The sequence below is a fragment of the Podarcis cretensis genome, assembly GCF_951804945.1.
Source record: "Podarcis cretensis genome assembly, chromosome: 1".
Lineage (NCBI taxonomy): Eukaryota > Metazoa > Chordata > Lepidosauria > Squamata > Lacertidae > Podarcis > Podarcis cretensis.
In genome coordinates, this window is record NC_137170.1 from 3,205,641 (window position 1) to 3,222,260 (window position 16,620).

Genomic DNA, 16,620 nt, shown 5'->3' on the forward strand with positions numbered 1-16,620 from the left:
ACCATTTTGTCCCTCCCAAATTGACCTCATATAGTTCTCTGCAAGGTCGAAGGAAAATGGAAAAGCCTCCCCATTGTCTTTTCATCCACAAATCCTGTCTGAAGGGTATATCTGTGTATGAATAAGGTGAGCCTGTGACCTGGCTCAGGAATTACGGTAAGTATTTATCATTACAAAAGACTGACCAGGCTCCCCAGGTAATCTGATCAAGTGACCATTAACAGGTAACCTGCCAGACAGGAGATAAACAATGCACTCAGATTTCTGTTGTAGACCGCCTTTTCTGTGATGTAGGTATGATGTATCTGGGGGGTGGTCTTGGACTCCAGGGTGGGCAATTTAAAATGTCTATATAAGGACGGACACACCTTTGTTCTGGGTCCTCCTGTGTGTGAGGGGAGCACCCTGTTGCAACAGCTTTAATAAAGATCTGGCTTATTAGCTGCTTTGCTTCTCAATATTCTCTGGTTGGCCTCTGTTATTTTCTCCTACCGATAGGGAACCCACTTAAAGACTCTATACGGGCTCGGATACCCTATAAGGGAAGAAGGGCAGATATTATTTATTACACCTGCATCCTGTTCTGTGGCCAACCAGTTGCCCCACTATCAGACAGTTCTTCCTAATGTTTACTCACAATCTCTCCTGTCTTGTAACTTGAATCCATTGGTTCGAGCCCTAACTTCCAGAGCAGGAGAAATCAAGCTTGCTCCCTCTTCCATGGGACATAATAATAATAATAATAATAATAATAATAATAATAATAATTTATTATTTGTACCCTGCCCATCTGGTTGGGTTTCCCCAGCCACTCTGGGCGGCTTCTAACAAAGATGAAAGATACATTAAAATGTCACATATTAAAACTTCCCTGAACAGGGCTGCCTTCAGATGTCTTCTGAATGTCAGGTAGATGTTTATTGCCTTGACATCTGATGGAAGGGCGTTCCACAGGGCGGGCGCCACTACCGAGAAGGCCCTCTGCCTGGTTCTCTGTAACTTGGCCTCTTGCAGTGAGGGAACCGCCAGAAGGCCCTCGGAGCTGGACCTCAGTGTCCGGGCTGAATGATGGGGAGGAGACGCTCCTTCAGGTATACTGGGACAGCCCTTCATATATTGCATTAGGCTTGGCATGACAAAACAATTTAATGTGGGTACTCTAGATAAAAACCTCCAAGGGAGGGGAGTCCACCATCATCTTCAAAGGGAGTCAATTCCCTGTTTTAGGTAAGGGCTAAAGGTGAGTCAGGACGTGGGTGGTGCTGTGGGTTAAACCACAGAGCCTAGAACTTGCCGATCAGAAGGTCAGCGGTTCGAATCCCCGTGATGCGGTGAGCTCCTGTTGCTCGGTCCCAGCTCCTGCCAACCTAGCAGTTCAAAAGCACATCAAGGTGCAAGTAGATAAATAGGGACCACTCCGCCGGGAAGGTAAACAGTGTTTCTGTGCGCTGCTCTGGTTTGCCAGAAGCGGCTTAGTCATGCTGGCCACATGACCCGGAAGCTGTACGCCGGCTCCCTCGGCCAATAAAGCAAGATGAGCGCCGCAACCCCAGAGTCGGCCACAACTAGACCTAATGGTCAGGGGTCCCCTTACCTTTAAAGGTGGGTCAGGGAGCTGAACCCCAAGATCTACAGGATATTTCCATAAATCACCTTTCAACATCCATATGAACAGCACTTTGCAAAGTAAATCATAATGATGACCCCAGAGGGAACAGGCAAAATGCTCTGGCGTTTGCATTTGAAAAGGCAGCTTTCCAAAACAACCCTCAGATCCATGGATTTGAATGAGAGCCTATCATGGAAGAGGGAGCAAGCCCTCCCTGATTAGAATAGGGGGTTCTGCCTGCAAAGATGTGAGTCATGCGTTTGAAAGGGGCTCCTTTGTCAGACTCTTAATTAAACACTGCAACATGTTGAAAGAAATCCCCCTGGAGGGAGGCACCAGCAACAAAGAGCAGGCGGATATGTAATCTGTACCCTGGGGTCGACCTCTGATTCTCTCCTTGCACAGGGGCTGCTGAATCCAGAGGCGTTTCTAGTGGCAAGGTAAGGTAAAGGTAAAGGTACCCCTGCCCGTACGGGCCAGTCTTGACAGACTCTGGGGTTGTGCGCCCATCTCACTCAAGAGGCCAGGGGCCAGCGCTGTCCGGAGACACTTCCGGGTCACGTGGCCAGCGTGACATCGCTGCTCTGGCGAGCCAGAGCCGCACACGGAAACGCCGTTTACCTTCCCGCTGGTAAGCGGTCCCTATTTATCTACTTGCACCCGGAGGTGCTTTCGAGCTGCTAGGTTGGCAGGCGCTGGGACTGAGCAGCGGGAGCGCACCCCGCCGCAGGGATTCGAACCGCCGACCTTTCGATCGGCAAGCCCTAGGCGCTGAGGCTTTAACCCACAGCGCCACCTGCGTCGCTTCTAGTGGCAACCAACCAATAAATCTTGGCGCGAGAAACTCAACTTGTGATGCATTTGCCCTGAAGCGGAGCCCACAACCTCTTGATAATAATAATAATAATTTATTATTTATACCCCGCCCATCTGGGAGAGGGAGATAAGCAGAGCATGCACCACTCTGGCGAGACAGTCCGCAGGCAGGTAGGGTCTCAGCCTGCGTACCAGGTGGAGCTGGTAGACAGCTGCCCTGGACACAGATTTGACCTGTGCCTCCATGGACAGCTGTGAGTCCAAAATGACTCCCAGGCTGCTCACCTGGTCCTTCAGGGGCACAGTTACCCCATTCAGGACCAGGGAGTCCCCCATACCCGCCCGCCCCCTGTCCCCCAAAAACAGTACTTCTGTCTTGTCAGGATTCGACCTCAATCTGTTAGCCGCCATCCATCCTCCAACCACCTCCAGGTGCTCACACAGGACCTTCACTGCCTTCATTGGTTCTGATTTAAAAGAGAGGTAGAGCTGGGTATCATCTGCATACTGATGAACACCCAGCCCAAATCAGAGATTTGCCAGAGATTTACCAGTAAGAACTATTTACCGGTTCTGAGCTGTCTATAAAAATGGGGGTGGGAGGAGTCGTTTGAAAAATTGCTGTGCTTGAAAGCACATCCAATAGGGATGGAGGGATTGGTGTATCTTCATTCATGTCAATTCCACATGTGTTTATTCATGCACCCTCTCCAGAAGGTCCCCGATCCAATCTCCTACAGCATCTCCAGGCAAGTAGAGTCACAGTGTGGGATCGCAGGATCTGAGAAACATCCAAATGCCACAACAGGTAAGAAAGGATTTCTCCATGCAGCAGGAGAGAGTCAAGGAGCCGACAAGGAGAGCAGGTCATTCACAGATCAGGAAATGACACCGGCAACATTGGCTTCCAGGACGTTTCCAAGCACAATTCAAAGTGTTGGTGCTGACCTTGAAAGCCCTAAACAGCGTCGGCCCAGTATACCTGATGGAGCGTCTCCACCCCCATCATTCTGCCCGGACACTGAGGTCCAGCTCTGAGGGTGGTTCCCTCATTGCAAGAAGTGAGGTTACAGGGGACCAGGCAGAGGACCTTCTCGGTGGTGGCACCCACCCTGTGGAATGCCCTCCCACCAGATGTCAAGGAAATAAACAACTATCTGACTTTTAGAAAACATCTGAAGGCAGCCTTGATTAGGGAAGTTAATGTTTGATGTTTTATCGTGTTTTTAATATTCTGTAGGGAGCTGGCCAGAGTGGCTGGGGAAACCCAGCCAGATGGGCGGGGTATAAATAATTTATTATTATTATTACCTGCAGTCTGTTTCTTTATTGATGAAGTAGATCAGAGAACACACGGAGACTTCTAAGGGTTGCTCCTGTCTAGATGAAGCTGTTGCCCGGACTGGCTTGCCACTCCCCCTCCACTCTCTATCCCTCTGTGTCAGGCCCCTTCTTCTGCCTATGGCAAACCCCAAGGGACCCTCTCTCTTTCTGCCTGGCTCTCTGCTCAGTAAGATGCAATAGATGCCTTGTTCTGGGAGCGGGGTTTGAGGTCTTGCAGGCTGTCAGCAGAGAAGCTCTCAAGGGGGCTCTGTGGTCCGATCCCTGTGTTTGCCCTGTAGGGACTGTTGGGATGCGCCCGGGGAGATGGCGGCATTTGGCAGGCCCCCAGCTGGCTCCAGCACACCGACTGGCAACCGGGTGAACTCCGGTTCTCGGAACAGCATCAAAACTGCGACTCAAGCCTCAGAAACCTTTAGAGACTGAGCACACAAGCCAGCAGAGATAAGAACTCTTTGCAATGGAAGTAGCGGACAGAGGCATATATAAGCATATTTACAAGCATTTATTCAGCATCAGGACAAAGGAAAAAACATGTCTGCTTCCCTTCATGTCCAAGCAAACAGCATAGGCAAAAGCTATATACAACGAAAGTTCCCAGCAGACTCTGCTGCAAGTAAACAGACATGTGACATACAACAACTGTACATGCCTGTTCTAAAGGTGGAATGGAACTATATCCTAACAGGGACGTGGGTGGGCTTGCAGATCAGAAGGTTGGCGCTTTGAATCCTTGTGATGGGGTGGAGCTCCCATTGCTCTGTCTCAGCTCCTGCCAACCTAGCAGTTCAAAAGCACACCAGCACAAGTAGATGAACAGGTACCACTGCGGCGGGAAGGTAAACGGCATTTCCGTGTGCTCTGGTTTCCGTCACGATGTTCCGTTGCACCAGAAGTGGTTTAGTCCTGCTGACCACATGACCCGGAAAACTGTCTGTGGACGAACGCTGGCTCCCCTGGCCTGAAAGCGAGCTGAGCGCCACAACCCCATAGTCACCTTTGACTGGACTTAACTGTCCAGGGCTCCTTTACCTTTACCTTTACACCTCTGCCCTGTACTGGTGAAATTCCCTGAGTCCTCCTCTTCATCCTCCTCCAAGATCCCTGCCTGCAGCACTTCCCAGATCTTCCCCTCCTCTGGGGTGTAGCTGGTTTCCCACCACCAGGACCCCAGAACCAAATCCTCTCCCCCAAATCCAGCCAGTCCCTGACAGAGAGTCTCTGCTGGCCCAAGTATTGCCCAGGCTAGCTGTTTACATGCATCTTATTTTTCAGACCTTTCTGAGAGCTGGGATACCATCGCAGAACTCCTGCGTGGAATAGCTAAGCACTTGCGATGACCTGGAAGGATACAAATTCCGGAATAATGAAGGGAAAATTAATAGCTTTAATCTGCTTTTCACTTCAGGCTCCACTTTCCCCTCCCAGGGTCTGAAGTTTCAGACACAGAGGAACTACAATATTTCAGAGGAACGCATCGTTTTCCCAGCTTATCTTCCGACGCAGGAAATCATTTCCACATCCATTCCTGTCTTGCAGGATTTGCATGACTGTCGCCAGAGAAACTTCTAAAAAGCCGGCGCTTAATACAATGTGAGTGAAGGTGTCATAAAAACATTGCCAGCTCTCTATCACTCCAACAACTTTCGGAAGTTAAATGTTTCCAGTGGGAGGCTGGAGGAAGTTGGCGGAAAGTCTCCCTGTGCCAGGAGACTGGCGGTTATGTCCTATAAAGTCATGCATAGCTTTGACCTATAAATGGGGCTTCGTAAGGCTAAGGCTTGTTCACTGCAGATGGTGACATCAGTCACGAAATTAAAAGACTCCTGCTTCTTGGGAGAAAAGCAATGACAAACCTAGACAGCATCTTAAAAAGCAGAGACATCACCTTGCCAACAAAGGTCTGTATGGTTAAAGCTATGGTTTTCCCAGTAGTGATGTATGGAAGTGAGAGCTAGACCATAAAGAAGGCTGATCGCCAAAGAATGGATGCTTTTGAATTATGGTGCTGGAAGAGACTCTTGAGAGTCCCACGGACTGCAAGAAGATCAAACCTCTCCATTCTGAAGGAAATCAGCCCTGAGTGCTCACTGGAAGGACAGATCCTGAAGCTGAGGCTCCAAGACTTTGGCCTCCTCATGAGAAGAGAAGACTCCCTGGAAAAAAAACCTGATGTTGGGAAAGATGGAGGGCACAAGGAGAAGGGGACGACAGAGGACGAGATGGCTGGACGGTGTTCTCGAAGCTACCAGCATGAGTTTGACCAAACTGCAGGAGGCAGTTGAACCTCTCTGCTTCGGAAAATGAACTTTGCTCCTCAGCTCAGGGATGCCTGACAATTGTGAACAGTCTTCCTTGCTGAAGAAGGGACCTTTTTTTTTTCTTTCTGCTAACATACAGAGTGCTAGTAAGGCTGTTACAGCGAGGAGTCAGTTCTGGGACCTGTTGGGGAAGGGCCAAAACTCAGTGGTAGAACATAAGAAGAGTCTGCTGGATCAGGCCAATGGCCCATGGACTAGATGGGCTCCCTTCCCAGGGGGACAAGCCCAATCTCCCCTCACTTCCCTCTCCAGCTCATGAGGAAACTGCCTTCTTGACTGTTGCGCCCACTATGGATCCCGACTGCTCAATGTGCTGGAGCCTGTCTTCACACGCAGGGAAAGTCCTATGATTAATCAACACCACACAAAAATGCTAATTATCATTAGGTTATTATCATTAGGCTCATAATTCCACAGTTGTGCAATTATCATCATCACACTGTTTCGCTGCGGGCTGAGCTGTATAGGGGCTACATTGAGAGAGTGTGCCTTCTTTCTCCTAAACAGAGCAACGTTGCTGCTACCATTAGCCACTGCTATTAGCGCTACTGTTGCTACAGGTAGTAGCAAGTCTTAATATAGGAATACCTGGAGTGGAAGGAGCTCTACATTTGCTTCTCTCCGTTTCTGCATCAGTCTGTAATTTAAAAAAAAAAACAACCCACATGACATTTTTCATGCAGTTTCATGCAATATATGCATTTCTGCCCGATGCAAAAAATAAGAATGCAAACAGAGGAATTGCAGAGTCAGTTCACCTCCACCAGAGTTTATCCCAGGCATCCCCAACCTGCAGCCCTCCAGATGTTTTGGCTTACAACTCCCCTGATTCCTAGCTAACAGGACCAGTTGTCAGGAATGATGGGAACTGTATGTTAAAACCCCAAAGCCTGTGAGCACTTTCTGAAGTCCTTTTGCAGGCTACTAAGACCTGTCTCTTCACCTCTGAACTTCTTCAATGATGCACAACGTAGCAGAGTAGTGCAGCTTTCCCTGGGCAACAATCAAGACTGCTGAGTCAGGGTGACGATCAGGAACAAAGCTGACAACTAGTAACTTGATTTTGTAGTTTATTATATACAGTGGTACCTCGGGATACGAACGGGATCTGTTCCGGAGCCCCGTTCGCATCCCAAACGGAACACAAGACATGATGGCGCGTCTGCATGTGTGCAGGTCGCGTTCGCATCCCGCACATGCACATGACATCATTTTGAGCATCTGCGCATGCGCGAGGGGCGAAACCCAGAAGTAACGCGCTCCGTTACTTCCGGGTTGCCGCGGAGTGCAACTCGAACGCGCTCAACCCGAAACACATTCAACTCGAGGTATAATTGTACGGCTGTAAACTCACAAGCTATATACAAGTTACTATATACAGACACAAACTTCATCACTCTCTAAGCACTCCAGAATACTCCAAACTAGCCAAACAATGTCATAGGTCATGCTGCCTATATGAGAGACCTCAGCCAATCACCGAGCTGTTACTAGGTCCTCTTATTTCCAGGCTAATTTCTCCTATGCTCTGTCTCCCTAGCTTGTAGTCAAAACACTAATTGCTCGCTTGCCAAGCTGCACGTAGTCTATGAACTCCAACATTGTAGTCCCAAAACATCTGGAGGGCCGAAGGTTGGGGGTGCCTGGTTTATCCTTTCAGTGGATAGCAGTAGCCCTCACCCCCATGGAGGAGACTCAGTACCCCTCTCCCTTCTCTCATATCCAGCCTTTTTCTTCTTGAGAACCAATGTGGTGTAGTGGTTAAGAGCGGTGGACTCGTAATCTGGTGATCTGGGTTCAATTCCCCGCTCCTCCACATGCAGCTGCTGGGTGACCTTGGGCCAGTCACACTTCTCTGAAGTCTCTCAGCCCCACTCACCTCACAGAGTGTTTGTTGTGGGGAAGGAAGGGAAAGGAGAATGTTAGCCACTTTGAAACTCCTCAAGGGTAGTGATAAAGCAGGATATCAAATCCAAACTCTTCTTGACAAAGTTTCTACAAAGGCAGCAGTCAATGATGCTCAGTCGTCCCTGTGGGGCTGTGAGGTATGGCAACCTCCTTTTGAAGCTGCACACGAGGCCCTGGAGTGATGGAAGAGCTCACAAGGTACATCCTTGCTCTGCATAGATGAAGCTGAGTTTGTTTTTGCCTTCTGCTCAAATGTTAACGGCACCTCCTGGGAGGGAGTGTAGGAGTAACGGAGACGTGGGGAAGTTGGATGCAGGTGAGCTGTGAAGGAGCAAGCTGGCAAGCGTGCTCCAAGCAAGCTGCTGACTAGCTCTGCTGAGGCTCCTTTTATTAGCAGAAGTCAACAAATGGAAACAGTAGTGAAACCACCCTGAACAGGACGTATTTCCATCTAAGCACATTTCCAGAGCAAATACACACGTCAGCAGGTGTTTCCCTAAAATGTTCCCCCCGATACAGTGGTACCTCAGGTTACATACGCTTCAGGTTACAGACTCCGCTAACCCAGAAATAGTGCTTCAGGTTAAGAACTTTGCTTCAGGATGAGAACAGAAATCGTGCTCCAGCGGTGCGGCAACAGTGGGAGGCCCCATTAGCTAAAGTGGTGCTTCAGGTTAAGAACAGTTTCAGGTTAAGAACGGACCTCCGGAACGAATTAAGTACTTAACCCAAGGTACCACTGTACTTGACATTGACCTCACTGATGATGAGCCCAATAGAAATTCTACATCCCTCTTCTCCATCAACACACCTGAGGGGCATCAGTTTCTGGGCTGTTTTTGAAAATTTCCCCACATGAGAGAAATCTAGCCGGCTCTCTGAGGTCGTTTCACTGGAGATGCCGAGAACTGGGGAAATGTTACCTTGGTCATTCTGCATCCATCAGCTGGATAGCTCAGTTGGTTGGACCATTAGAGCGTGGTGCTGGTAACACCAAGGTTGCAGGATCAAGGGACAGCTGCATATTGCTGCATTGTAGGGGGTTACAACTCTGTGACTCTATGATTTATAAAGCATGTCCTTTGCTATTCGTAGAATTGTGCTTTAAAGTTTCTGGGGAGTCAATGCACGTTTTCTTCTCCAAATGTGCAGGTGGGTCTTAAAAAGGGGGGGGGCAGGCGAGCTACCTGAGGCTGTCAAAGGGGGAGAGACCCCATCTTCCTCTCCACAGGGGTGATCCAAATTAGAAGTTCCATTTAATATCTCTGTTTACGCCCACCCCGACTGTAATGTATTCTCTTAATCTGATTGTAAACCTTCCTTGCCATTTATCTGGCATTTAGGACCTTCCTGAGAACTCTCTCCCTCCTTCCACATTCAAAGAGCCATCTGCTTTGTGTTACCCACTAAGCTAAAACTTTACAAAGGAAAATGATTTGCTGATCTCCATGAAGCAGCTAAGAACGTGTTGATAAAAGCCAGCAGGAAATATAGTTTTTATCCCAGATCACAAACATAACTCCTGGGGAAAAAAGAAAATAAAGCTCATCTCTTGCACCTGGAAAATACTGTTGCATGGGTTTTTTGGCGGTGGGGTGAGGTTTAGGTTGTATGCCTGAGTCCCTGCTAATTCCTGCATCCAGCAAGGATTCAATTGTTGGAATAGCCAGGTGAGTTTCTTGGTAATGGGCTAAGTATGCGTCGATGGGGCAACAAAGGAAGTGGCTCTGTGCCAGAAGGCAAAAGGGTGGTGCCCCCTCCCCCAATTGGCTGGTAGATCAAAAGACAAAAGCCAGAGTAGAGAGCAAGAAGCAGGCTGCAGACAGAAGCCTGAGAGGGAGAGCCATGCTTGATTTCTGCCTGAGTCCAAGGCTGTAACTATGGGAGAAGTTCTAGTTACAGGTAGGTAGCCATGTTGGTCTGCCGTAGTCGAAACAAAATAAAAAAATTCCTTCCAGTAGCACCTTAGAGACCAACTATGGGATCTCCTTTGGGTGTTAATGTGAGCAGGTTGTATATATGTGTGAATACTGCAATCAACAGGATGCGGGTGGCGCTGTGGGTTAAACCACAGAGCCTAGGTTTGGGCTGAATTTCACTGCATGTAATGCTTTGAAAGAAAATGTAATGAAAATGATATACAGATGGTACATGACCCCAGTCAAACTTGCAAAAATATACCACTTGTCTGATAATAAGTGTTGGAAATGTAAGGAAAATGAAGGAACGTTCTTTCACCTTTGGTGGACTTGCCCTAAAGTGAAGGCTTTCTGGGAAATGATATATAATGAGCTGAAAAAGGTATTTAAGTATACCTTCCTTAAGAAACCAGAGGCCTTCCTTTTGGGTATTGTTGTCCAAGGGGTACTAAAGAAGGATCGAACATTTTTTATGTATGCAACAACAACAGCAAGGATACTCGTTGCCAAGCATTGGAAAACTCAAGATCTACCCACACTGGAAGAGTGGCAGATGCAACTGATGGACTATATGGAACTGGCCGAGATGACGGGCAGAATCCGAGACCTGGGAGAGGAGACGGTGGAAGAAGATTGGAGAAAATTTAAGATTTATTTGCAAAAGTATTGTAAATTGTATGAATGTTAAGCAGGATGTTTGATCATAAACAATTGGGCACCATGGAAACAAATGAAGTGAATTATGAAGATAAGTTAAATTTATGAAAAAACTAAATTTTTAGATAATTATTGGGTTAATCTTAATGCACTGAAGAGGAAATAAACATATCTAAAATTTAAGATATAACATTGTAAAAAGGGATTTTAAGGTGGGGATAAGGTGAGAAATTGCTGGTTTAATTTTTATAAATTTGGAACGTAGGAGCGGGAGATGTGAGGAAGTCCAAGGAGGATCAGAAAATATGTTATGACACATGACATTTCTGTATGTTTTATTTTGTTTGTTGTATTTAAAAAATCTTTAATAAAAATTATAAAAAAAAACAACACAGAGCCTAGGGCTTGCCGATCAGAAGGTTGGCGGTTTGAATCCCCGTGACAGGGTGAGCTCCCGTTGCTCAGTCCCAGCTCCTGCCAACCTAGCAGTTCAAAAGCACGTCAAAGTGCAAGCAGATAAATAGATACCGCTCCGGCGGGAAGGTAAATGCCATTTCCGTGTGATGCTCTGGTTTGCCAGAAGCAGCTTAGTCATGCTGGCCACATGACCCAGAAGCTGTCTGCGGACAAACGATGGCTCCCTCGGCCAGTAAAGCAAGATGAGCGCCGCAACCCCAGAGTCGTCCGTGACTGGACCTAATGGTCAGGGTTCCCTTTACCTTTACTGCAATCAGCAGTGTTCCTCTTATGTACTAAAGTTAAGAACCACCTTCTTGATCTGTGCCTAGAAGTGAATAAGAACCCGTGCAAATATTTAGGCTAGCAACCTTGAAAAGAAAGGCATTTTATGGGCGTATAAAATGTATAATCCTGGATGTAACTCCATTGACTCTGATGGAACCATCTAATGAAGGATAAGGCCAGGGGCTTCTTCAACATCAATTTTGTGGGACTGGTCATGTGGTTTGGATGCCTGATTATCGTCTTCCAAAGGAACTACTCTATTCCCAATTTAAGAATGGAAAGCGTAATGCTGGTGGACAACAAAAGAGGTTTAAAGTCCTCTCAAGGCAAATCTTTTAAAATGTAGTATAAACACCAACAAGTGGGAATCACTGGCTTGCAAGTGCTCCAGTTGAAGAACAGCCTTGACCAAAGGTGTCGTGGGTTTTGAAGACACTTCAACTCAGGACGCAAGGGAGAAATGTGCTAAGAGGAAGGCACGCTTGGCAAACCCTCACCGGGATCAACTCCTGCCTGGAAACCAATGTCCCAACTGTGGAAGGACGTGTGGATCCAGAATTGGCCTCCACAGTCACTTACGGACACACTGTTAAGACCGTGTTCATTGAAGACAATCTTTCCAATTTGGGGCATCTGAATGGCCACTTGGACAACAGGATGCTGGGTGAGATTGGCCATTGGCCTAATCCAGCAGACTCTTCTTATGTTCTTATCCTTTTACACCACCTGTTAAGCTATGCCCCTTATTTCCAGAAAAGGGAGGGATATGTTTCACCTGTCAAAGTATTAAAGGCAATACACGGACACACACAGGAAACCGAAAAAAAGCCCTCTTGTTTGTGGGTTACATCTAACAGCACCAGATTTAGGGTACTGCAGGCAGTTCCCACACACTGGGCCCTGAGCCGAGGGGGCACAAAACAATCATATTAATGGGGGGGACCTAAATTTATATGGGTACCTACTGAGAAAATCCATTGAAAAGCTATTGTACCAAAATGAATTATTGTGAAAATCATAAATATTTGGGGAGGGTGACAAATGTTGTCCATGCTCAGAGCGCCATATTACCCAAGTCAGCTCCTGCATCTAATGCCGTCTCATCAGGAATTCCTGCTTTCAAGTCGGGTCCTATAAACATTTAGAGATTCCCTTCATTGCCAGCAGATTGTCAAAGCCTTTTAATCTGTAGGAAGGGCAGTGCAGCTGTCATACGGGAGGGTGATTTGCTTTCATCGTGTGCAAAAAAAGTCCTTAGAAGAATTGTTTACCTGCAGGAGAGACCTGTTCTGAACACACTGTGAACGAGCCTTGCTTCTGCATCAAAAGGAACTCCGCAGCATGAATTAAACCCTGGGCTTCGAGAGGAAAGGATGTGTAAGAGCTGTCACAAAAGGGAGGCATTTAGAGTTAGACACCCTACCATTGCCACCCGGCATGAAACATTTCAGTTGCTGGGGTCAAGCTGGTCTCTATCTTCCCACACCAGCCTTTCCCAATCTGGTGACTTCCAGACATTCTCCAAAGCCACTTCACGCCTCCACCACGCACACGGCGGCTGGCTCTCAGCCTCCGCATGATTGAGGGAATCCCCAGGCACATCATCCCCTGGACAGCCAATCGGCTGGCTCGGGGGGCGTGGCCTGCCCTATTAACGCTGGGGATCTCCCTCTTTTGCCGCCTCCAGCTGTTCCTGTTTTTCCCACCTTCCCGCCCTTTAAGGTTTTCGTCTTTGACCTTGCTATGGGCCTTGGTTGGTCGCCGTTGAGGGGCCTGGTAGGAATTTTTCCACTTGGCAAATTAGCACCAACCGCTTGATTTTTCACCTACCTAGCAGCAAATCGTCACAACTTCTTAGGTATTGGCGGTTAGGCATTGGTATTGCTCTGTAGATGGAAGAGGGGAGGAAGCGCCATCACCTGCCCCACATATTGAAGGGTAGTCCGGTAAAGGATTCCGGGGGGCATGGCCCTGTCTGAAGCCTATGGAGGTGGGAGCCTAAGCCACGCCCCCTATCAGTGACCCCGGGGGAGTTCCTAGTTGATGTGCATCAGCAGGACACCCCCCCCCCCTTACTGGTGGTTAACCCTTCCCAGACTTCAAGCGGATGGGCTGGAGTCGGATATAGTCAGTTAGGACCAATGCCTAAGCCAAAACCACTCATCACCTGTAACCAATAAAGTTGTGGCCTTATTTAGCCCATTAACCTTAAATAATTGTGTCATGTGTTTTTATTTCCACTGGGGGGGCGGGAACTCGCCACGCAACTCCCATCATCCCTGACCATTGGCCATACTGGCCGGGGTGATCATGGGTGTTCAGCAACACCTGGCTTCAAAAATGGTACTTTCACAGGATCTACACCCTTGGCCAAACGGCTTCTAATATCCTCAAGAAAGACATGACTGCCAGACACCCTAACAGGAGTAGGGATGCAGCAGAAATGGGATTTTGTTTGCACCTTAACGAAAAGCTGCCTCATTCACACTTCCTGAGCCAATACACAGACTGAAGCACAGCTATTCTTTGAAATTCACACTTCTGTGGATTTTGCAACGCAGTTCTCCAGCCAACCAAAAAGAAGCTTTTGGGTGTAATCTCAGAGCTTCTACCTATAATTTTTTAGAATTCTTGGAGAAGAGATGAGGACCCTGCGGACTGGAGGCGAGAAAACATTGTTTCCAAAAGTGGGAGAGGGGGAGAAGAAGACCCAGGTAACTACTGACCAGTTGACATTGGTAACTATTGACGCGGCCTAGGACCCACGTACCGCCTCTCCTGGTCTGCCCCGCGGAGGACCTTAAGGTCCACAAATGACAACACTTTGGAGGTCCCAAGTCGCAAGGGGGTTAGATTGGTCTCAACTAGGGCCAGGGCCTTTTCAGTACTGGCCCCGTCTTGGTGGAACGCTCTGTCACAAGAGACCAGGGCTCTGCGGGGCTTGACATATTTCCACAGGGCCTGCAAGACAGAGCTGTTCCACCTGGCCTTTGGTTTGGACCATTATGTTTCCCTTCCCTTATGGTTTTGATCTATGGGCTACTTTTAAAATGAGGCTGCATTTTAAATTGCATTTTAACCTGTATTTTAAATTGGTCCCCCCCCCCCATTATGTTTTTACTGTGATTTTCTTGGTGTTAGCCGCCCTAAGCCCGGCTCTTGCTTATTATTTATTATTATTATGATACCAGGAAAGGTCTTAAAACAGATCATTCAGCAGTCGGTCCATGAGCACTTAGAAAAAAGATGCTGTGATTTCTTAGACTGACTTAACACCCAGAAGAGCTTTCTGATATTAAGAGCTGTTTGACAGTGGAACAGTCTCCCTCAGGAGGTGATGGACTCTCTTTCCTTGGAGGTTTCTAAGCAGAGGCTGGATCCAGCCCATCTGTCAGGGATGCTTGAGCTGAGATTCCTGCACAGCAGGGGGTTGGACTGGATGACCCCTGGGGTTCCCTTGCAGCTCTACAATTCTATGATTCTGTGAAATCAAATCAAGGCATTTTGGGACGGGGATTCAGTTCTCTTTATCTTTTGATGGAGTTTGTTCACAGAGCAGTTCCTCATCACCCTGCCAAAGGCACATGGTTTTATAATGCGCCTTTTTAACCTCAACTCCATCTCAAGATCCTTTCCTGCCCCCCCCCCGCCCTTTGTGGGCCACATGGGGCCATTAGGTTCCATCAGCATTTGCAAGCTGTTGTTTAAAGTTTTATTTCTCAGTGTCCAAATTACATTTTCCCATTAGGAGTCTGCTTTTGATGCTCTGGGTAACTGCAAACCCTTTGTTAAATGTCAAAAGCCATGGATCTTTTTCTCCTTTTCATTTTTAACAACGTGAGACTGGGAATGTCAAATTAACCTTCCAGAATATCCACTTTGCCTTTGCCTCTTCTCGCTACATGCTCAGTCATTAGCAAAAGAGCAGAAGTGGAGCAGCAACTTGGCCAGGGAACAAATGGGCACTTCTCGGCGTATTCTAGATTCAAGGTGTGGTTTCTAATTCTTAGCTCTCTAATAAGTTTGGACCTTCCTGCATACAAAAAAACCAAACCCAAGTAAAACTCTGTTGTCAATCTTCAGTTTGCATATTTAAATTTTATGTCATTTCATGTGCTGGTCCCGTGGGTTAACCGTGAGGCAAGGTCCGAGTCTAGTCCGAGGTCGAGGGTGCAGTATGGAGGCTGTCCGTCAAAGCTGAAGCTGGGTCCAAGGCAGGGAGTCGGGTGAGGCCAGGAGCTCCAGCAGGACAGCATACAGGCAGGAACAGGCTACCAACAATGTTGCTCCCGCAACCTGGGACTGGGGCTGGCTGGCTTTTATCTGCCCTGAGGCATAGGGCAGCCCCGGTCCACAGGTGACTTGCCTCTCCTGGCCTGGAGACGAGCACTCCTCCTGCAGGAACTTAGTTCCCTCCGCCTCTCTGCCCTGAGCCTCTGCAGTTCAGGAGAGGCTGGAGGGTTCCTGGACCCAGAGGCAACCTCAGCTTCCTCTGACGGGGCTGAGAATGGAGCACCTGCAGGCAATGGGTCCTCCATCACCTCAGGAGCCAGAGCAGACTCAACTGGTGCCTGCACCTGAGGATCCAGCACAGGTGAGGACCCTTAAGTCTCAGGCCCCAGCCCTGGCTCAGCTGGTTCTGGAGGCGGGGACTCCTGTGCAGGCTGGGATTCCTCAGGTTCAGCCTCCGAGTCTGAATCCCAGGCCATCACATTTCGTTCCCTGTGCCATTTTTTCACTATTACATAGTGCTGGCCTTGATTTTTAAAAGCCTTGTGTGGTTTTGCACATATCTCACTCGCAGTCTCACTGCATCATGGGTTGTGTGATCCTGAGGCTGCATATTGTTACTGGAAAAAATCTGAGGGCTCCCTTGGACAAAAACAAAGACACCAACCAGGATAACTTGGAGCAAAACAGCAGCCTGTAGGCTTGGCCGTTACTGAACTGTTGCAACAGGGTGCTCCCCTCACTTGCAGGAGAGAGGAAAGACACAGAAAAATGGTGTGCAAGTCCTTATAAAAACTTTTGAAATTCCCATCCTCTAGGTCAAGCCCACCCCCAGAAACATCATGCATACATTACAGAAAGGAGGGGTTGAGGGAGGAGTTGCGGTGGTAACCTGAGTGTCCTGTCACCTGGCTGGTTCCCTTCTCCCCCTCCCCATGAGTCATTTCCAGAGGACAAAGGGGAGTTGGCAGTTTCCTGCCCCCAGAGGGAAGATCTGATCATTGTCCTTTGTTTCAGTCCATGCTGAATCCACTCCCATATGCAAGTTCTTTGTGATCTTGATTGTCTTCTGTCT

General features: G+C 48.1%; 1 long non-coding RNA gene across 1 annotated transcript in view; it reads right to left on the reverse strand.

The window, feature by feature from the left end:
* LOC307208946 overlaps positions 1–16,620 on the reverse strand; it is a 220,806-nt gene that overhangs the window by 19,190 nt on the left and 184,996 nt on the right. Inside the window, exon 2 of the long non-coding RNA XR_013835271.1 lies at positions 16,167–16,453. This is a non-coding gene — a long non-coding RNA (uncharacterized lncRNA). The remainder of the gene's footprint in view (positions 1–16,166; positions 16,454–16,620) is intronic.